The 24,201-nt window shown below is 40.5% G+C and overlaps 1 protein-coding gene across 1 annotated transcript in view; it reads right to left on the bottom strand.

The window, feature by feature from the left end:
* LOC308393526 (gamma-aminobutyric acid receptor subunit gamma-3-like) overlaps positions 1-24,201 on the bottom strand; it is a 193,582-nt gene that overhangs the window by 9,993 nt on the left and 159,388 nt on the right. The gene's annotated exons all lie outside the window — the stretch shown is intronic.

The following is a 24,201-nucleotide window of genomic DNA, read 5'->3' as shown; positions in this document are numbered from 1 at the left end:
CCAACTAAAAATAAAGTCTTTTATTTTGAAGTATATGCTAAATTAGCGATATGAGGGCCAACTCTGTCAGATAACAGCAGTAAACACTATATAAAAACAGCTCATTAAATATTTAAAATTTAAGGTTTATTAAAACAATAACAACCTTCTTCTGGAAATGTAATTATTCATTTATTTTTGGCCAATTTGTTAATGCAGTTAAAATAGAAAAATCTGTCCCCCCACAACCTTACCTACTTTGGGAATTTGAACCCATATCTAGGGAGACTAAGATTAGCCCTTTTTCTGTATACATCAATGCTAACACAATAAGGCACAAGGGGACATAGGCTATGACTAACATGGTGTAGTTGCTTCATATTTTTATGACTGGACAATTTGAAAACTCACTTTTATCCATCCATCCATCTTCTGCTTACTGTATCTGCTAGTGTATCTAGAGGCAGGGCACACCCTGGACAGGTCGCCAGCCTGTCACATGTGTCATGGTCCTGGGTCGTGCGACCCAGTGTTTTGTGTTTAGTCTATTTTGATGTTTATTGTTTGTTTAGGTTCATTAAGTTATTCCAGCTCATTTGTAATTATATTACCCTTGTATTAAGCCTCCCTTGCCCTTCATGTGTTTATGTCTGTGTGTCTTGTGTTGTCAAGTTCATGCTGTCACTTCTGTCATCTTCCCCTGTACTCCGTCTACCTGCTTCGTGCGTCTACCTGTCAAAAGTCATGTTTGCATGGTTATGTTTAGTTCATGTCATGTCTAATCTTCATGTTTCCTGTTTTACTTTGAAAGTCTGTATTCAATGTCAGTGTATTTAGTTTCACCTCTCCTGTCCTGTCGTTAGGTTCATGTGTGTCAGCTGTGCTCCCATGTGTGGCCACTTCCCTTGATCATCCCTCATGTGTATTTAGTCTCTGTGTTTCATGTAGTCTGTGTCGCGTCGTCTGTGTTCCCACCCTCCGTGTTTCCATGCCCAGTCTTTTGTATTCCAAGCCATAGCCTTACCATAGTTATGTTTCTGTTTAGTTACATCTCTTGTGCTGCCCTCATTCTTGTTTGTTTCTTTTGTGTTCATCAGCCACAATAAAAGGCTCGCTTTTGTTTAAAGTTCACTCCCGTATCCTCACTTGTGTCTGCACCTGAGTCCTCCTCACACTCTCCACACGGTCTGCCACTGCGGACCGTGACAACATGGCTGTAAATGTTGTGTAAATGTTAAAAATAATAGCTGCTCTTCGTTTCCAAATTCCTCAAATTAACAAGAAACTACTAGAGATGGGGAAAGTAGTGGGACCTGAACATTCACAAAGAGAAGTTTTGGAAATATGGAATAAGATTTTTAAAAAGCTTTCTTTGATTTTGTTGTGATAAATATACGATAGGTTTTAGGCCATACAACCTTGGGGGTTCTATAAAGTGTTAACTATTGACTGGTAAAAAAATTTTTTATAAACCTGTCAAAAGCAGGCATTTTTTTCAACAGTCTGTTATACTGTTTTTCCCCTGAAATTCAAATTCGTTTTTGAGCTATTGACCCACTCAACCACAAAATATAAAAATAGCTGCCACTTTCAGTTATATAACAGCAGCAGTGGCAGAGAACATAATGCTGCTGTTGAGTGAAAACATCGGCATAGTTGTGCAATGCTGAGCATAATGAGTGCCTGTCTTTGTGTAGCCTGACCAGAGCGTGCTAATCTTTGCTAGCACAGGTCCACAGTGGCACCACGTGTCTCATGCAGGTCTGAAATGTAAACTGTAATTCTACAAATTCTAATAATAATATACTGTTGTGTGGTCACTACAGCCATAACACATTAATAATGCCTGAGATCAGATTACCAGAGATCAGAGAACTGACAGACACTCTCTGTTATGTAAAGACATCAAAGACACACCTGCGCAGATATACAGCAACATGGATAATGAATCATAAATGGACATAAATAATTAGGCTCTCTTCTATATTATATAAAAACATGGTTACAACCGGGATATTACTTAACAGCCACAGTGTCTGTCAAATAAATAAATAGGTTACTGAACAAAAATGACTATTCACAAGATACTTATGCGTTAATAATTAAGTAGTAGCAAAACGTGATGGCATTGATCTCAATCAATATTACTGCTGCAATGTTGACATCAGTCAGTGTCTAAGGAAATAAGACCTATGAGTCAAAATAATTATGAAGAAGTCAAAATTTAAACACAAAGTCTGTATGGTTAAATAAAAAAGTTAATTTGGAGAAAACAAAGTAGTGAAAAAACCTCAGTCTTTAGATTGGGGACATTTTAGACTCTGGTTTCTGGATTTAATCAAATGTAGTAATACAAAAACTATGACCTCCTTTTTCTAAACCAAATTAAAACAGACAATAGTTAATAACATGCTACTTTAAAATTCAATTAGGAGATAAAGATTTCCTCTTTAAATTTTAACATGCCATCTACTACTTTAGCCTTCTATCATGTCACATGTCTAGTTAACTGTGTCTAACAATTAATTTTTCTTTAGAAGAAATTGGACTCTGTGATTATGTAATAGCGAAATGTTAAAGCGGCATTCTCCACTGCGATTTATTCCTGACTGTTATAGTGAGAGGCCGCGTCATGCTGACAGTTAACATCCTGACTGATGTACAGGATGTGGTCATTAGTCGGCCTCTGGAGAGGCAGAGCTCTCATCAGTCCACTTTTCTTTTAATGACAGTGATGAGTGATGGAAATGAGGCTGGAACGTTTGCATTAGCTTGACCCCTACAGCAAAAAAAAACTCACACTGAATTGAAGATGTGTAATAGCCATGTCGGGCAATAACTGCCAATCACCTGCTAAAAGCTTGTGCATAATCACCGTAACTGGAGAGCACGTTACTTTGGGAGGTAACCAAGCTCTTAAAAAATAGTAATAACAGCCATGTTCAGAATTGTATAATGGTTGTATTTAACTAATTGTGTTGATTTATTTTACGTAATAATATTCCTCACAGTAAAAATGTCAAAAAGTCCATCCAATTAAAAAAATGGGCAATTAGAGCAATCATTAAAAAAAAAAAAAAAAACTACAGCAAAACAAAAAGCCTATTCTATCTGACCTTCCAAGAGATTAACATCCACCATGGAATTCCAAAAACCTTCCTAACACCCTTTATTTGTCTTTCAGTCCTGTTAGCTATTTGCTATTTAAAAGACTACGAGGCCAACGTAATGTCTGTTCATTTCTATTACATTTGAGTTCTTCTGTCTACAAAGTAGATCTCAGTAAAATGCTGTGATTGTTGTCATTTTCGCAGTTACTGAAATACTCAGACAAGTCTCCAACCAACAATCTATTGGGATCTTCCCATACAACCATCTTTAGGGTTTTGCAGAAAATATCCAATGAGCTGCAGGCTTATTCATTCTCTGGCATCAGCATGTTTGTTGCTCAAACAGCTTTGAGCTGCATACAAAGCAGAAGTAACTAAAATAGTAAATGGACTAGTGCTTTTATAGCTCTTTTCTACTCTGAGCTGTCAGAACGGTTTTTACTTTATTCACCCAATCATGCTGATGCGAGTAACTCATCAAAACTCCACAGTGGGTGAAACCCACTGATGAGTGAAACCCACTGATCAAAGTCCACTGATCAATTATGTGGCACTGAATGCACATGTGCTGTATCAAGCATGCACCGGGACGAAGGAAAGACGGGTGGACTTCCTGGTGGAGCTTGCAAGACTGGGGAGAAAACACTGACTGGTCTGATGATTCTTTATTTCTGTTGTGACATTTTAAAGTAGGGTCCTAACATGAAGCATGGTTTCATCTGGAGTGTTGTTGCCAATCACGTCAATTCCTTCTCATATGTGCATTTTCTATTGGCTGCTTGCAACCTCACTAAAAATAATTTTCTCTCAGATTGGCTTCTGGAACATGACAATGAGTTCATCATACACAAATTACCACCACAGTTACCAGGTCTTAATCCCAAACAGCCATTTTGAGATGTGGCGGAACCAAAGATTTGTGCCGGATCTGACAAACTGCAAACCCATCATGTCATATGGGTATAAATCTGCTTTGTAAGTCTATGCCATGAAGACTTAAGGCATTTAAGATGGCAAAAAGGGTTCTAGCAAGGTGTACCTAATAACAAAAAGAGCTCTGAGTATATTTTCATTACAACAATTTAACTTTGCAGGAGTTACGTTTGCATTGATCAGTTACAGTGTTTCCAGTTCTCTGCTGAGATTTCCAGATCTTCATTCTTGTTGCGAAGGCTGATGAGCAGGATGCAAGAAGATTCTGAAATTCTGATAGGATGCCCTTTGTCATCATTATTTCCACAGCTGTTTGTGTGGATCTGTCTGGAGGTAACTTTTAACTGTGTGTTATTGTGTCATTAATGGCACCGTGGAGTAATTACTCCCCATGGTGTCTTAAGGGAGACCGCTGTGTTCGCTTGGCGACATGAAATCAATTCTTTTTAAGAGAGATGAGCCCAGTGACAGTAATGCCCACCGGGGGCATCGATATCGACTGCTGTGACACATACACATCATTGTCATGGGCTCGCCATTTTTCCCTCTCCCTCCCCTCTTTTCTTTCCACACCGCACCTCACCCTTCCTCTCCCCTCTCTCTTCTCGGTCTCTTTCATCCTCTTCTCTCCTACATGTCTTTTGTGGTGGTGGTGGTGGTGGTGGTGGTGGTGGTGGTGGTGGTGTGTGTGTGTGTGGTGGTGTGTGTGTGTGTGTGTGTGTGTGTGTGTGTGTGTGTGTGTGTGTGTGTGTGTGTGTGTGTGTGTGTGTGCCACTGTTTTTGCCTGTGGTTTCCATAGAGACGAGTTGCTCCCATCTATTTCCAGCTACCTCCTCTGGTCTAGTGCTCGTCTAGACTTTCCCTTCATCGCTGCTCATTAGATTTAAGTGCTCAACTAGGTAAATGAAAAACTCTTCTCCTCATACCTTAGATCCCACTATCTGATCAGATGCTGAAAACAGTACGATCTCAATAAAACGGCACGCGCTCTGGCAGTGCCTTTCCTCCCTTTCTTTTTTATTTGGCTGCTATTTCAAATCAAGGTCGCGGGTTGTCTTTGCATAGATTAATTCATTCTGGGGAAATTGGCGCTACATGATGCCATAGCAACTGGGTGATTCCTGAACCACACGGTGTCTCGCATCTACAAACGGAAAACAAAGTGCCGCCGCAAAGAAGTGAGAAAGCTCCAGTGCATATGCCTGTAGAAAGCAAATATGCCACTGACACATCAATGCGAGTGCAAAATAATCTCGGCGGTGTGATCACAGCAGCAAGAAAGAACAGATTTTCTGGTTTTGTTCATGAGGTTTCAAACACATGACAGCTGGTATAAAACTGTCATACATGTCTGGTTGGTACTGGCTGTTGCCACAATATGTTAACAAATGCCACACACTGACCTTTGTTTTGTGTCCAGGGGTAAGCCAGGTGGAACAGACCACAGCTTGGTGTGTCTATAAATAGTACAGAGAAGTACCAGTGGAGGATCAGTGGCCGGGTCACAGGACTGCATGAGTTTTCACTGTGACTGAGACTATAGAGCTTTCTCTCTTTGAACTGAAAAACTAAAAGATACTGAATTTTATTTGTTTTCTGGAAATAAACCTCAGCATTGTATTTATGAATCTTTCTTGATCAAAAGTTGTAAATGAAAGATGGATGTAGCCTCTCCTATTGGAATGCACACTTTGTCAGCGTTATGATTGCAGCCATGTGGTTTTTGTTGTTATTGGTTCTTGTTTCTTTGCTTACATTTAGTGCAACTGCATGATAGAATGGAGTGCAAATTTATCAGGTAATGCTAGGTTGGTTAGTGAGCTGAATTCATATAGTGTGCAATGCACTGCAAAAACTCAAAATCTTACCAAGTATATTTGTCTTATTTCTAGTCATAAATATCTCATTGCACTTAAAATGCGCAAAGAACCACTTCAATGGCGATAATTGAGGCAGTAGAAGAAATTACTGATACACTGGATAAAAATAAATATGCAGTTGGTATTTTTGTTGATCTCAAAAAGGCCTTCGACACAATCAATCACTCAATATTATTGGATAAATTGGAAAGATATGGTATTCGAGGGAAAGCTGGTAACTGGTTAAAAAGTTACCTAACGGGTCGGGAACAATATGTTAGCATAGGGCATTACCACTCAGAGAAACTTGGTATTACATGTGGTGTTCCCCAAGGGTCAGTGTTGGGACCAAAACTTTTCAATGTATACATAAATGATATTTTTGATGTTTCTCAAGTACTTAAACTCATACTGTTCGCAGATGACACCAACATATTTTTCAGTAGCGATGATTATACTGATCTTGTAATGACCGTAAACAGGGAGCTAAAATTTATAAAAAAAAATGGATGGACATAAATAAATTATCATTAAATATAAATAAAACTAAAGCAATGTTTTTTGGTAATTTAAAATATAATGTAGAATTACCAATTATCATTGAAGGTGTACCAATTGATAATGTGAGTGAAAACAAATTTTTGGGAGTCGTAATTGATAACAAAATTTCATGGAAACCCCACGTCAGACACATAAAAACCAAAATTTCCAGAAGCCTCGCAGTTTTGAACAAAGTGAAACCATACCTTGATAAAGATGCACTTCGTACTCTGTACTGTACTCTGGTTCTTCCATATCTTACATATTGTGTGGAAGTGTGGGGAAACACATAAAAATACAACTAATCCATTAGTCACAGTACAGAAACGAGCACTGCGTATTATTCACAAGGCTGGTTATCTAGATCATACTCACAAATTCTTTCTTCAGGCAAAGTTACTTAAATTCCAGGATCTGGTTAATTACAATACATCCATAATTTTGTATAAAGCTTTTACTAAACTTTTACCGGCAAATTTACAAACTAGATTTGAAATTCGAGAAAAGGTTTATAATGTGAGAGGCTTTGGAGAATTCAAATTACCCAGAACTCGAACAACCCGTAAAGGCTTTTGTGTGTCTGTATGTGGTGTGAAAATCTGGAACAGTCTGAGTTTACAATTGAAACAATGCAAATTAAATTTTTCTACAAACAGTTGGTCTGGTCACAGTATACTCAATGATGCTTTTAGTGTGCTCTGTAATGTCTGTTCTCTTACCATTGCTGGTATGGATTCCAAAAAAAAAAAAAAAAAAAAAAAAAGTGTGCGTATGTATGTACATATATGTACATGTGTGTGTAGATATATATGTATGTATATGTATGTGTGTTTGTTACTTGTAGTTATTACTGCCTGTTACCTGTGGTAATGCAATTTATAATTTATATATTCTGTATTCAGTTATGAAGGCTCTAATTGTTGTTTGCGAGCTGCCGTTTAGATGCTTGTATGTGCCCGGGGCTGTTGATGGGTCTGTATGCAATGATGGGCGTAGCTGCGGGAAGTTTGTTTTTTTTTGTTGATGAGTGAGTATAGGGGTGGGATTTAATAAGTTTTCTTCGTCCCACTCCTTTTTCAGGCAATTTTTGTTTTTTGTTTTGTGCATTTTATGTTCAATATAGGTATTTGTTGTGCCTGAAAATGAACAAATAAATGAAATGAAAATAAGACACAATCAGCTAAAGAGTAATATTTCATTAAGATATATGAACTTGTTTTAAGACAGTGAATCTTGAAAGTAGAAAGTTTTCACTTGTTCCATTGTCAGATTTTTCACTTATTTCAAGCAAAAATATCTTGTATTTAGAGAAAAAATCTGCCAACGGAACAAGTGAAAATTTTCTAGGTTCAAGATTAAAAGATTGATAAAAGATTTTGAGTTTTTGCAGTGTGCTAGTGTTAAATAAATGACTTGCACTGACCAAACTGAACCTATGCATACAGGTCCAGTTCAAAGACTCAAATTAACCAACGTGATGGCTAGCAGCCAGCTATGGGCTACAGCTGCCTGTCTTATCACACCTAATCTTAAGGCTAAACAAACTCCAAATGGATCAGTTGCAAAAATGTATATATGCTGAGGCTGTAAGCTTGATATTTATCTGACTGAAGCACTTAAGGCCCCCGATCAGCCTCTATGCCTCTGTGACTGAGACCTAAGCTTGTGAATTTATTGATCGAATCACTTTTGGAGCCAGCCTCAATTGTCCATCAGGGCTACTGCAGAGTCTCGACAGTTCTACCTTGGCTCAGTCTTTCAGCCCTTGAGGCTGTAGCTTGTATAACAGGCAATTTTGTTTTCCAGGATGATGCCATGGTGTTGTTGTTACTGAAGTCTTGAACTTGGCTTTTTCGTGATTGCCATCTCGTTGCTCTTCAACTGATAATCAAATTTGTGAAACAAATGATAACTCTTTCTGATATTTTTGCCTCAAAACCAGATTTGCATCCCATCATAAAGGCTGTTTGTATTCTATCGGTATATTTTCTTTTAAATAGCCAGAAATGCTACAAAAAGATTAGAGATCAAAGCCACCCCCCAAAAAACATATATGTGTTCTGACAAGTGAAATTGAAATTATGCAGTTGAAATAGTTGAAACGGATTAAAAGTTGGTATTGTTTACAAAATTCAGGGTGTTCATGATTTGAGCTATGCAGCACTCTGGCAGGCTTTCCACCGCATCAACACAAAGTACAATACAGTATATATAAGAGCTGACAGTCTGCTCGGTGAGAGCCTTGTTTGTTTATGGTAATTATGCTGATGTGTTCAAATTAATGTGCTGGTGATTGAGGTTAAAATGCTACACGCAGCAACTTCAATCTAATGTGATTAAAGGTGTTTCCCGCAGACTGAAGAGGCCTGACTTAAAGCCCCGACCCAGACGTGTAATCAGTCAAATGGCCCTACATGCCCTCTGACCAAGGAGACACTTGGGAGTAAATAGCCTGATGGGAGTCTACTCTCTACAATATATTTACTCAGCTGCGTATCTTCTGATGGTCAGATGACATTTAAGCAACTTTGGACACAAATAACTTCTTTAAATTTGTGTTACAATTACAATATAAGAATTAGCACAATCGTTATCTTATGGCTAACATTTTTGGCACTGTTGAAAAGGGAGCGTTTAAGAGTGCTTTTCAAAATTGAATATTGGAGATAAAGTAACTCAGAGTTTTAGAATATTTCCATTTGGATTTGAGTAAATTACTATTTGAACATTATACATCATGTGTACTAACCAAACACTTTGTTGTTTGGGTTTGAAGAGCATTTCTTGGGAAGAAAATGACAAGTGTCCAGAGTGGAGCTGTGGGTGCTAGAGACTGTCAAACTGAGAAAAACAATCAGTATCAGCTGGTTTAGCAAATGCCCCCAAATGACAAATGCTCCTCTTCAAGTGATAAGTTCTCTAGTGGCGTTATAAATTAAAAATCTTTTCTTTTGGAAGCAAAGGAGAAGTGACAGTCCTCAGATGGAGGAGATTGAGGTGGATGGATGATCCAACAAAACATTGGCAACACAAGAAATGTGCAATTCCAGTTTTCGATTCACAGACAGCACTTGAAAAATTTGGTAGTTTTTGTGTTTAAATGGGCCCTACCATAGTCACTGGGTCATCAGATCAGAAAACAGATTTACTTCAGTTACTGGATGACGAGCCTGTATTATATGCTCTACAGGGAGTGCTTAGCTGTACCCTTGTGGTTTGTGCCTTAAAGTGATCAGTACTGAACTTCTGTTACCGGAATGGACTTTAATGGACTGATTAGGATCTGGGGGAGTTAAAAATGACACGTTCTAGCTTTAAATTCAGAGGACTTATTGGGATAATGGTCACAACAGCCTTTATAAAAGCCACAGTTGAATTCCTAGAGAGTCTAACCCCCTCTGACAAAAGGGAAGCAATCACAATATTGCTTTTCTTTCTCATTAAAAAGCTACGAAAGTCTTGAATCAATGAATAAATGCCACTGTACCACCAGCTAGTGGTTGCATCTTCATCAATTTCCCAGCACCATCTAGTTTTTCTTCCATTTGAAGAGTCTTATTCAGACCACACTTGAACAATTCAATACAAAGTCTCTCATTGGCGTTTAGGCATGAACATGTGGGGATTGCAAAATGGTCCAAAAACCCTTGCAAGTAATGTGAGGCTTCATGGCTTTATTTACACTGAACAAAAATATAAACGCAACACTTTTGTTTTTGCTCCCATTCCCCATGGGATGGACGTAGAGACCTAAAATTCATTCCAGATACACAATATAACCATCCCTCCCAAACAGTGGTCACAAATCAGTCCAAATGTGTGGTAGTGGGCACATCTGCTATATTGAAATAATCCATCCCACCTCACAGGTGTGCCACATCAGGATGCTGATCTGACATCATGAGTAGTGCACAGGTGTACCTCAGACTGCCCACAACAAAAGGCCACCCTGGAATGTGCAGTTTTGTCTCACAGCAAAATGCCACAGATGCCACAAGCAATGAGGGAGCGTGCAACTGGCATGCTGACAGCAGGAATGTCAACCAGATCTGTCGCCCGTGCATTGAATGTTCATTTCTCAACCATAAGCCGTCTCCACAGGCGTTTCAGAGAATATGGCAGCACATCCAACCGGCCTCACAACCGCAGACCTCGTGTAACCACACCAGCCCAGGACCTCCACATCCAGCAGGTTCACCTCCAAGATCGTCTGAGACCAGCCACCCAGACAGCTGCTGGAACAATTGGTTTGCACAATGTGATATTATTCTGTTATTATATGTTACCTTATATATGTAATCAAAGTAGTTGAATTAGAATACTGCTGTAGATCATATTATACCCTTTAAAATAGAGTGTGTGAGCTGTATGTAGTTTAGTTCTCATTATACTTTTGAGTTAACAGAACATATTCACATATTAGTTCATTAGATAAATGTGCATCACTCTGTATCCTTGATCTGCTGGGAATGTGTGACACTGTTTTCTTGACATGCTTAAGTGTTGAATCATGAAGAGAAGGTTGTAAGCAGGAGACTCTGTGTCTAAAGACAGGGGAGATAGTTAGGCCACATTCCACACCCCCACCTTACAGAAAGCAGAGAAACAACTGCCGAGGTCATAACTTAGGCGCTGTAACAGAGAAAAAATGTGATGTTTTGGCTTTTACGACTAGCTGGGGGCCACTAGAGACTATAAAAAGCTGAGCAACCCGTCACCATTTTGAGACATGTGCCTGACCCTCTGGTAGCATCTCTCCCGTCCGGACGTTCTAATGCTCTTATTGTTGAATTGTATGGAAATAAATGATTGTTGATTGAGCATTGATACACCGAGTATTGTCCCTCCTTCAGCCCAAAGATTCAAAGAACTGCGTGTTTTCAACAACTTGGTGCCGTGTGACCCGGATCTTTGGTGTGCTGAGGAGGTGTAGATTTGACCTTTGGTGAGATCGTGAGGCGAGGTGAACAGAGGACCGGTCCAAAAATAAAAAGGTAAGCACAGCCTGTTGTATTATAAATACCAAATGTGCATATTGGGCTTTCCAAATTAATCTGTTCGCTGAGTCACATGTATTTTCACAGTAAATTTGTCGGTGTCTGGTTTTTGGCGCAAGATACTAACAACATAAGTTGAGGCTGAATTCCAGGGTGTTAAATAAACTGCTTCTACCGAGATACTAATAACATACTACGTTGGTCTAGATTGCAGTAATCTGCCTCTACCGAGATACTAATAACATACTACGTTGGTCTAGATTGCAGTAATCTGCTTCTACCGAGATACTAATAACACACTACGTTGGTCTAGATTGCAGTAATCTGCCTCTACCGAGATACTAATAACATACTACGTTGGACTAGAGTGCAGCCACTTTACCTTCCACATTTAATTTTGTCTAATACTGGCTTCTGTAGCAATAATACGTTAGAATTTCTTCTGAAGACCCGGCCATTAGTTCAGTACATTGAAGTTGAGGTTTGTTTATTTTGTTTATGGTGTCAGTGACGTCCTGGCTTTTGCCGGCTATGAAATAGAAGTTGATTTAAGGACAAGCAGATACTGGCTTCACGGTGCAGTTGGACGCTGGCAACGCGAGAGCGAAAACACGTCCGTAGGTTTGGTTTATGATACGGCGTGTTCCGGTGGTGCGGCCGTGAAGTGCAGTAGTGGTTGGTGCTAATTTTAGTACATTTGATAGAGGTTTTGACGGTGGTTTGTGGCGTCAGTCGAGTATAAAGGGCTGCGGCCATAATACAAAGTAAAAATTTAAGTAAATAGCAACACCTGGTTTATGATGTCAGGTATAACTTCGGGGATGCAAGCATCACTTTTATGATGCGACTTTGCTCCGTTGTGGCGGTCATAAGCGCAGAGAAAAGGGTATTTTGGTCTATGGTGCAGTGTGCTTTAAGAAGATCTAATAGTTGAGCTCAGAGGTTTCTGTGTAAAATTCCCGCTGAGGAAAAGTGTTGTGTGTGAGTGTCAAAGCGCGCTCTGGGTGAGAGAGTGTGTGAAGCTGCGAGGCGCGCTCTGGGTGCTGTCTTGTGGGTAAAGCGCGCACTGAGTGAGAGTGTGAGTGAGGCGCGCTCTGAGTGTGTTTTTGTGTGGAGTGTGAAGCGTGAACACAGTGACAGTGACGGTTAATGTGTTTGATTAGGAGGACATTAGAGCAAATACACATTTTAGGATCAAAGGTTGATGCCTAGTGTACCTGTGGAACTTTGCCCTAGGAGTGGCGACCCTCCTGTCCGTGGACGCGTGGCCAGGACCGGCGTTGTCCGGGTGCCGAGGTGGTGACTTGGGGAGGTGAGGGCCCCCGCATAGCCACGGAAATAACACTGGAACGGCCGTGTAATCACGGGTTCACATTTATTTCCGGACTAGAACAAGACACATTTTGCGAACAAACGTTGAGTCTAGATTAGTTAAGAAATATAAAAAGGTTGAATTCCTCGTTTCAGTGGTTGAAATTGTTGTGTGCCTGTCCCCTGACGAGTGTGAAATTAAAATAAAGAGGGAATTTGGAGCCACATAGAGATAGACGGGCATAATTGGGTGTATTACTCTGTGGTGTAATAAAAATAAAAAGGAGAGATAGTAAGAGGTGTGCAGTGGAGAATTATGGAGGAGTACAGAGAGGAATGTGTTGGGAGACTGGCGTACAGTTTACGCTGTCAAGGTAGGCGGGTTGCCTGCTTATCTGTTTAACAGTGATGAAAATGAAATTAAATAAATCTCTTAGTGTGTTAATACAGGAAGCTGCGGACCTGGACCAACTGCCCCCACAAGCACAGCGGCCGAAGCAAAATTATAGGTAATGGGAACCACACCCAGCACGAATCAGCAGCTGTGAAAAAGACAGCAGCGAGGAGAGAATTAGAGGAGAAATTAAGAGAAGTTTTAACACATAAAATTGGGGCCAACGGACTTGTGGAGGTTGGGAAGGCGTCCGGAGCATCACAACAAAAAGGTGAAACAAAAACACACACAAGCAGAGAAATCTGAGAGAAAGGGTCCTTTTAAGGTAACGCCTAGTTTGAGAAAAGATAAAATTAACCTGCTTTTATACAAATGCACATACACGCAATGAAGAAACAGCTTACACTCATGAACACGTGAAGATTTTCCAGCAAGGTTAAAGAAAAATTAACATACTTAAATGATGAAGTCTATACATTACTGACAAAGAAACCCTCTGGGTTGCAGGACAACAATTTAACTAAAAAAGAAAAAAAAAAAGGAACACTGGTCTAACCAACCAGGCAAGACACAACAAATTTAGTGGTTAAAAGATTCAAATTGTGACATGTTTTCTGTTGATTGATTAATAAAAGTGATTCCTGAATGAAAGAAAGTTCCTTTTTTGGGCTTTTAAACATGATCTTAAGAATTTTAACATATACCGGTGTTGTCCTGTCAACTTGGTGGGTTAGGAGTTGATTATATCGGGAGACAAAAAACAAAAAAAAGGGGGAGAGAAGGCTGACACAGGGCCTGGCCCCATTGCCTCCCCTCTGAATAACACAGCCAACACAACAACATTTTCCTGTTCGTTTGTTTTTGTTTTTTGTTTGTTTTTGTTTTGTTTTTGTTTTTGTTTTTTCTATACATATTTAATTACAGGCTGCTTTGCCGGCCCTGAAAGCCGAGGCTGACTGGACTCCTGCTCTCCCCCATACGTGACACTAACCAAATGCTGCAACAGCTGGACCCACAACAACGACCTGAGAATGTCAACAGACCTGCAGGAATGTGATCTCATGCAGCCGAGACGGAGAGCACTAAACCTAAGGCCCGTTTCACTACACGGGGGAAAATTCCCAGACTGCGTCAGCTGACAGAGCTGTGACGAGACGCCCGCCAAGCCCGAATGACAAGTAAGGCCGAGCGAAAGAATGCTGACCTTGATAACTTTGCATTCACACTGTGCAGGACAGTGATGGACCAACACGGATGATCGGGTGGCGAAAAAGGGCGTGACCGAGACAAGAGGAGTAACTGAGGACAGAAGGCACCTCAGAATGGACAAAAACACAGAAGAAGATGCAGGTTTTACCTGCGGTGAACATCGACACTGGAGAAAGGACCGCCCCAATTGGGGTCAGAACCAGGACGGACTGAATTTTGAGCAGCAGCAGCAGCAGCAATGGTCGCAAACAAACTGAAAAAGGAGGGGGGCAGGACCCCAGGGCACGCTTCAGGCCGTGGTTTACCCAGAACACCAGAACAGGAAAGTGATGAACACAAACACCCACACAAACACACACACACACAAACACACACACACACACACACACACACACACACACACACACACACACACACACGGGAATGTTGATTCACTGAGAAGTGATGCACACACATACACATGCACACGCTTGTGCAATGAAGAGTGATCCACACGCACACACACACACACGCTGATGCAATGAAGAATGCTTTGCTTATGCTGATATGCAAAATGCTGCACACAAACATCCCAATGCATAATTTTTATGAGGAGCCATTGATTACCATTAAATACTTAGAATGTGTTATATGTCACCTAGAAGGCATTTATGTAGATTTTAGGAATAAGCTCTAAAACGGTTTGGTTATGAAAACAATGTCTGTGCGTGATGTCTGTTTATGGCTCAAGGCCGTGACTGAATTCTTTGCTGTGCTTCACACAGCCCTGATGAGGAACAGTGGCACAGAGTGAAAATGATGAATTAATAGTGTAAGTTTTAGGTCGGAGTACGGCATTTTCTGTGATTGAGTTTTAATTCAAGGAGGAACAAAAGGTGTTACGGCACCTGAGGTTCTCATTCCCACACAATATTGTCCCGGCAGGAAGCAAAATGTTCCTGTGAATTTCTGGTTGATTGTTTGGTTTTGTTTAGCGCTAGCTTGATTTTATCAGTGAGCTTTGGCTTGTGTTCTTTCTCGTAAGCGAGAGAGGGATAGTTTTATGCTTGGACATGTCTGCAACGGGCCCTAGTTTGTGTTATTTTAGTAGTATTTTGTTGGTTATGTCTGTTTTCGTTTTTGTTACAGTGCACTGGAGAAAAAACATCTGAGAGGTGTGATCCACCGGTGGTGATATGTTGATATTTTGTGAGTTTATGATTTAATAATCAGCTCTTTAAACCAGGCCTGAAAGATTGAAATTTAAAGCGCTATAAAATATTATTACTGTAAACAGTTGCAAAGTGTGCTTCTCCATGATTGTAATTGGCTTGGGAGAAATTCACTTATAGGGAACACTGATCTAAAAGGATTGCACCGAGTCAATCCGGCCCAAAAAACAACAAGGAATTGTTTTCCTTTAAAATGATGACGTCATCTTGCTGGTGATGGAGGCTCGAATAGGTTGCGCGGGAGACTCCATTATCAGCAACATCTGGTATGAATGTGTATGGAGGTATGCATGCGAATGGACTGTGATGGACTGACGACTAAAAGTTTTGACTGACTTGATACTGAGACAATGACTGCACCCACTTTAGGATTAGTAAATGCCAATAAACAATTCATAAACAATTCACCCAGCCGACAAGAGAAGGGTGGATGCTTCGCTTTGTTTTGTTTTGTTTTTTTCAGGAGCAGGAGGATAAGAGAGACTGGAGGAGGAGACTCTAGCTTCACATAAGTATGAACTGCAGACTTAACACTGTGGTTGCTGATTTTGAGTTACTGATGTTTGCATTAAGAAAACTGTGCTATATTAGCTGTGTTTTGATTAAGGTATCATGTTATATTATTGGGAATGCCAAATGCTACAGTGGAGATAACTATTGATATCACAATAGTTTGGATAAATTCAAATTAAAATGTACCATTACAAAAAGAATTGGTTAAAACTAATTAAAACTGATATAAAATTGAAAATCTGAAGTCGAAGCTAAATAAAAATAAAAACTTATGAAAATTGCAAAACTATTACGACCCTGGTGCAGAGATTGGCAAATCTGACCAGGAAACGTTATAAAATGGATTGTCAGGATAGTCAGCGTTAAAGCCACTTTTGACAGTCCATACTAGGATGGCATTGGACATCTTCGGGGCAGAAACGGGTTGGTGTGACCAAGGTGTGGTTTGGCTTGTTGTATGTACATTTCAAAATGTTACAGCTCTGGATGGACCAGTTACCAGGGCATGGAAGGATGACAGACTTTATTAAATATGGAGAAGGGAAATGTCCGGGATTGACGATCCTCAGTGATGACAAGGCTGGAGCAACGGTACTCGAGAGAAGAATTTCTGATACTTTCTGAGATATGATGTCACCAACCTTCTCTTTTAATTGTCTAGCTCCAATGAATTGACACATGGGAGTGTGTCAAAAAGGGGGAGTTGACTCCGAACATCAAACAATGGTTTTATGAACATCTTATGACGTTATTTCTGTGTTTAATAATTTAGCTATGGTAAAACTTAAGCGTATAATGTGTTAGACTTAGAAAGGGTTCACTAATTTTGATTTCTTTTACACACACATAGATTATGATTAGAATAAGTCCTGAACATAATATTTTAAACCAAATTTGAATCATTAGAAGAACAATGGATAACAATATTAGATTATCAAGGCTAGGGAGAGAGGTGTTTTGGTTTTCTGTCTCTTGCAGAGAAAGGAACAGACACCAGACGGGGACCCGGAGATGTGAGGACCCTTCACAGCAGGGACAGATGTAGGGACTGCCGAGACAGCAACTGGGGTCAAGTGTCATGACGTTTGGGCTCCTGGAGAAGATGGATCCCACAAACACAGCAATAACCATGAAGGGGTTGGCGAAAACCAGGAACACCAGACCAACGAGGTTCGAGAGGCTCTTGGCAAAAAGGGGGACACGCCGGTGAACCCAAAATACACAGATCTTTGTTTGAAATCAGGGCAGAATAATCCCCAGAACTGTGCAATGACTAAAGGGTGGTCTAACCCCGGAGGTCGAAGAAAGAAGCTGAGAATCACCCAACTGGAAGACACTGGTAGCTGCAGCAATAAAAATAAAGGTTAAAAGCTCCTTAGACAGAGGTTCTAGTCTAAGTACATTTGAAAGGTATAAGGGGGCATTAAAATGGGAGTGGAAAACTGGAGCACCAAAATAAAGCTGTGGGAAAATGGGGAGTGATGGGAGTGTCATCTGTAACTGCTGTTATGGTTGTAAATCTAACTTTGCTTGCATCTGAACTGCGTGAACACAGAGGTCATCCCCCATATGGTCCACCCGTTAAAGGGGGACAGAGGGCCTCAGGATCAAGAAAACCTGGACCTTGCAACGCTGAAGTGCTTGTTATTAGTGATCTCTTTAATGAGAGATCAAAAGAGGGTATTGTGATATTATTCTGTTATTATATGTTACCTTATATATGTAATCAAAGTAGTTGAATTAGAATACTGCTGTAGATCATATTATACCCTTTAAAATAGAGTGTGTGAGCTGTATGTAGTTTAGTTCTCATTATACTTTTGAGTTAACAGAACATATTCACATATTAGTTCATTAGATAAATGTGCATCACTCTGTATCCTTGATCTGCTGGGAATGTGTGACACTGTTTTCTTGACATGCTTAAGTGTTGAATCATGAAGAGAAGGTTGTAAGCAGGAGACTCTGTGTCTAAAGACAGGGGAGATAGTTAGGCCACATTCCACACCCCCACCTTACAGAAAGCAGAGAAACAACTGCCGAGGTCATAACTTAGGCGCTGTAACAGAGAAAAAATGTGATGTTTTGGCTTTTACGACTAGCTGGGGGCCACTAGAGACTATAAAAAGCTGAGCAACCCGTCACCATTTTGAGACATGTGCCTGACCCTCTGGTAGCATCTCTCCCGTCCGGACGTTCTAATGCTCTTATTGTTGAATTGTATGGAAATAAATGATTGTTGATTGAGCATTGATACACCGAGTATTGTCCCTCCTTCAGCCCAAAGATTCAAAGAACTGCGTGTTTTCAACAACAACCAAACAATTTCTGCACAAACTGTCAGAAACCGTCTCAGGGACGCTCAACTGCATGCCCGTCGTCCTCATCGGGGTCTTGACCTGACTCCAGCTCGTCGCCATAACAGACTTGTGTGGGCAAATGCTCACATTCGATGGCGTCTGGCACGTTGGAGAGGTGTGCGCTTCACGGATGAATCATGGTTCACATTGTTCAGGGCAGATGGCAGCTGAGAATGTCCCAGTTCTTGCATGGCCAGCATACTCACCGGACATGTCACCCATTGAGCATGTTCGGGATGTGCTTGACCGGCGTATACGACAGCGTGTACCAGTTCCCACGAATATCCAACAACCTCGCACAGCCATTGAAGTGGAGTGGACCAACATTCCACAGGCCACAATTGACAATCTGATAGACTCCATGCGACGATGTGTTGCACTGCATGAGGCAAATGGTGGTCACACCAGATACTGACCGGTTCTGGGTCCCCAGACCCCCAATAGCGCAAAAAACTGCACATTCCAGGGTGGCCTTTTGTTGTGGGCAGTCTGAGGTACACCTGTGCACTACTCATGATGTCAGATCAGCATCCTGATGTGGCACACCTGTGAGGTGGGATGGATTATCTCAATATAGCAGACGTGCCCACTACCACACATTTGGACTGATTTGTGACCACTGTTTGGGAGGGATGGTTATATTGTGTATCTGGAATGAATTTTAGGTCTCTACGTCCATCCCATGGGGAATGGGAGCAAAAACAAAAGTGTTGCGTTTATATTTTTGTTCAGTGTAAAAAGCAGTAAAGCAATTTATAGCATGGCATTCATCCAAAACCATCATACTGTTAGCTTAAAAAATGAGTAAAATGCATTCAGGAGAAACAAAGAAACATAGTTTCTTCACCAAGTTAAAGTGTTCTTGCTAACAGGTCAGAGATTCAGCTCTGTTATGCTTGTAGTAGCTAATATAGCCTCGAGCAGAGATGAGGAGGCTACAGGAGGGCTGGTAGCTCTCTTCTTTCTTATTCCCTCCAGACTGTTTTCATTCTCAGTTTTGTTGTCTCCAGTCACAACTGATGCTTAAGGCAATTTATTAGGTTTTGCACAGTTTCCTCTGGAGACACGGGTCTTGTGTGTTCTACAAAAATGTTGCAAATCTTTTCTGAGACTTGGTGGTGAAGCGTCTCTTCAAAAGTACCTTACAATTCGGGCTATTATTTCTTTTGCTTTTAAATACTTCTTTTCACTGAGCTGCCCCCTATAAGATGGGTTAATGGCAGAAATCTTAAAACCTACGTACATACAATTAAAAGCAAAAATGGTAGAGTTTGGGGAAGACTCTGTTCTCTGTGGATCTCCTTGAAGTAAACTGGTGACACTAAGTGATACTCTGTATTTCTCTGGATAATGCTATGAAGCATGATGATGGATGTTACCAGTAGATTCAATTAATTCCAGCACCATGGTTCTTCTTCACACCCCCAAAGCTCTACAGTCTCAGCTTCTGCCTTGGGGTGGTTTTATTTCCCATCACCAACCCCCTGTATCTATGTCAAGATCCATTTGCGCTACAAAGATTGAGGTCTAATGGGAATCAGCCTGAGCTCAGCTCACTTACTTTTAGCTCGCTGGTGTCCACATATCCAGCTGAAGCAGTAATGTATGACTGAGAGCTCTTTGGAAAATCCACCTGGAACATGTTAACGGTTTGTCGAGGCACTTTCCCTTTAGCGGTTGGGTGGAGGGTCAGCAGGGGCAGTGGCATCCTCTGTATTTTTCTTGGACTCGAGTTTCTCTTCAATCCGACTTGATCCCACTCCGTCCAGCTGACATTTCTCCCTGCCTTTAAGTACCAAAGGCCATCACTTTGCTTTACACTTTTTTTCTGTTCCTCCCTTGTGTCCAGCTTTTCCTGCGCTTATCTCTCCTCTCCCCTTTCAGCTTTGGGATCAGGTCTCAGGCTGACTCTAAAACGGGGGCGTTGTACTAGAGGAGGAAGGCTAAATGACTTTCTGTTGTTGACCCGAAACTGGATGTTTATCAGGACTGGGGCTGCCTGCTTTTTCGCGCTACCTGTTGTGAGAGGGAGATCACAAGTCTGTCACTGCCTTTGGTCATGTAATACACTGCCACCCACACACTGTAAGCATTAAGTGACTTAGTTATGTCCTATGCAGGCTTAAAAAGGCAGGCTGACACAGGAGTGGAGAGTCAGACTGGCACACATACACTGTGAGGTGTGTGATTCACATTACAAAGCAGCTGTCATTGCAAAGTAGAAAAACCATAGTAGCTTTAGTCTTTATATGCTGGTTAAAAAAGGGGGAGGAATTAGTATAGAATAAAACCTGTCCAATATATCTCAGTTTAATAGATCTGAGGCTTATGGAAGATAAGAGAATTTGCTTTTGGAAGGAGCAACTCCTTTAGTGCTATAAACAAACTCAAAATAAACCTTCGAGTTGTTGTGTCTCTCTTGATCTCTTCACACTGTTTTGATGTTAAACTGTCATCGTGTCAACTTGCATCAGCCTACGAGCAAGAAGCAAGCTGGGCCGAACACATACTCTTGTCATCATCTGCTTTCATTAACAGCACAAGAAAAGAGCTTTCATTTGGCCCAGTGAAGCCAAAGCAATGATATTATATTATTGGTGGCGGCCTCATTGTTCAGAGAATTGTTTTCTTTGAGCTTGATAATGAATAGGGCGGGACAAAACTCCAGTAAAACTTAGATATTAACGCAGAGACCATCCAGATGACCTTCTGTAATATTGGCAGGCTGATGAAGGGCAGGAGGGACTGAGAGGAATTAAAGAACTTCAGAGTGGCGTGGATTGTCTCAACCCAAGTGACAGCTGGGGTGAAGGTGGCTAGAGGTTGGAGAAATAATCTTAAGTGTAGTTCTTGGGTCAAGCGAGAACATTTGTGTGAAAGAGGTTAATTAGAGTCTAGCTACCATCAAGTGTCACCAAAGTGCCATAAAGCAAGGCATTTGAAGCCAGCTGCTGCAGTGGAGATAACAGTATGATTTAGATATTTGGGGGTCTTACCTGGGGAAATTTGGGATAATTTGAGTGACCAACCAAAGTAAATCACGTAACAAAAGGCTTTATTTTCAACAGATGTCAACTAGATTGGAAGTGAATTGTTCCCCATGAATACCAGGATGACTTTCATGTAACCTTATAATAATGACGTTTTTTTTTTCTTTTTTAAATAAAACTGAATCTCATGACATTTCCATTATCCCTTTTTGAAAGACTATATTATCATTGGCATCAAGATTTAAGGGCTAATGAGGAAAGTGCTAAGGACATGTTGCACTGAAGCTATGTGCTAAACAAATAAAGTAGCAGAAACTAGAAGATGTTACCTTTTATAATTCCATTTATGTATTGCTTATGCATTTGGATTTCTGTTAAAAGATTTCCTTTAAGGTCATAGGTAAAAATTCTATACAACAGGATAAATGTGACCCTAGCTCAGGGGTCGGCAACCCGCGGCTCTGGAGCCGCATGCGGCTCTTTAGTCTTTATTTTGCGGCTCCGGGTGGTTTGGGAAAATAAATTAGAAGTATTTAGCTGAAGTGCATTTTATTTGTGTTTAGTTCTTTTTTTTTTAACTTGCAGTTCTAAATTGGAAGATTATTGTGATTTTGAAATATAAAAATAAAATTATATCTTATTATTTTTTCATCGCTCAAAATAAGCATCACACTCGCGGAAGCCGGTGTACCCGCCGAAACGCCGTGTATTTATCGAGACTTTCAACCCCAGTTAGGCCAATTATGGATCTTCGGATCCACATTACTGTATGTCAGCAGCTGTTCTCCACCGTGAACTATGTTACAAACAAACACCGCTCACGCCTCACAGATGACAGTTTACAGTCTTGCATAAAGATGAAAGCCCCGATTTACAGACGCTGTGCGCAGAGGTTCGGGACCAGAAGTCTCATTGTAAACATATCACGGCAGACCCGACGATGTTTAGATGAAAATGCTTTTCAGCATCTCTTTATTGACCACTTTTCATAAACGGTTGCTGTACGCATACAGCCGGCTGTAGCTTTTCAGCTCACAGCCCGACACACACCAACACAACAGCAGAGAGAGCACAGACTTTAAGGCAGCGAGGCGTGATTGTGGGTGCCGCTCAGGTGCATCCGACTCCCATGCTGCGGCACTGCAGACCACGCCCCGCCACACACATTAACCAGGTAAAATACATATTTAGGCAGAATTTTGTAAATATCTATTTTTCCTTTTTCAGCAGAATAGTGCAATTTTTTTCCAATTACTTTTTAAAAGCCAGGCCAAGGCTCCAAAAGCCCAAAGGTGATATAAGGGTGGCGGCTCACAACAGTTTTTGTTTGCTACATGGTTCATTTTAGTTCAGCTGGGTGTCTTTCCTTTTGTTATACTTCTTTAAGAGTTCAAAATGTGTTAATTACATAAATAAAATGTAATTTTCTCTGTAGCACTTCATGGATTTCATAAGCAACACACCTTAGTTGCTCTGTGGATTCTTTTAAAAAGCAGTTAAAAACGTTTCTGTTCAAACAAGCCTTTTGTTGATCTACGTATTTTATATTCTTTACATTATTTACATTTGATCTTTTACATTGTGTATAATTCTATTGATTGTATGGTTTATTTTAATATTTGTGTACAGCGCTTTGTGACTGCCTGTCTGTGAAAAGCGCTTAATAAATAAACTTTACTTACTTACTTTAGTTGTTCACACAAAGCACAAAGGTAAAAAAAAACAATATATACAGCGTTATCTTCATTTTAGATGTCAAAAAGTATTTGCGGCTCCCAGTGTTTTTTTTTGCGTGGAAACTGTGTCCAAGTGGCTCTTTGGGTGTTAAAGGTTGCTGACCCCTGCCCTAGCTCCTCAACCCTATGCCTAAACCCCCGAGGACTAAATCACCATAGATAATAATTCCTAACCCTGATGCCATATTAAGGCAAAGTGTTTGATGTGTGTCAGTGGAATCATTATTTACTATATTCCATGCCAAAACCAATGCCAGAACTTGTGGGGAAACAAGTTAATTACAATTTTTACTAAGTGACATATTCTAACTTAGGGTTAGAGGGTCAACTGCAAAGATGAGTTGGACTTCAAAGTGTTAACCAGTTAATTTGGTACAGGGGGCACTGGCGCTTAATTGGATTTTCAGTGAGAAAATATAATACATGTAATGTATTTGTTTGTTGCTGGTGTCTGCTTTAACCAGTTATCTCTGTATGCTTATCTGTGTGCCATATATCATCTAGTATGCACCTAATATCAAATTGTTCCCTACTCTACATCAACATTTTAGGTGTTTATACTGTGATCAGCATTCAGACGCCACAATCATTATTTTTAAGCCAGTACGAGATGTCACGGACAGTTTAAATACATTTCTATGTCCCCAAAATTCAGCTTTTGCTATCTCTTTAAAAAGTCAGGACCTCAAAGAGAATTTAATCAAAGCTCAGTGAATATGAACATTGTTTGTCCGCGCAGCATGAGCTTGTAATGAGGCACCCACAGGGGGGAAATAGAAGTCCTAACTAAATAAAATTATGAAGCTATGAATGGATGGGGTGGTCATGAACTCATCAAACACTTACCTCGAGTTCCATCTTAAATTAGCAGCACCTTGCACAACATCATCATCCACAGGAAAGCAAATGAACTAATGATAGGCATGCAGCAGAGAGGAAAATAATTCAAAACAGTTGTCAAGTCATGCAAGGAGAAAGAATAACACTACAACAAAGTACAAAACGGAAACAAGCAAGCTGATGGGACATGAATTTTCATGATGGTTTAATGCACCTCTA

The sequence above is a fragment of the Rhamphochromis sp. 'chilingali' genome, assembly GCF_963969265.1.
Source record: "Rhamphochromis sp. 'chilingali' genome assembly, chromosome: 3".
Lineage (NCBI taxonomy): Eukaryota > Metazoa > Chordata > Actinopteri > Cichliformes > Cichlidae > Rhamphochromis > Rhamphochromis sp. 'chilingali'.
Note: the sequence above shows the minus strand (reverse complement) of the source record. Positions and strands in the feature narration are given on the sequence as shown.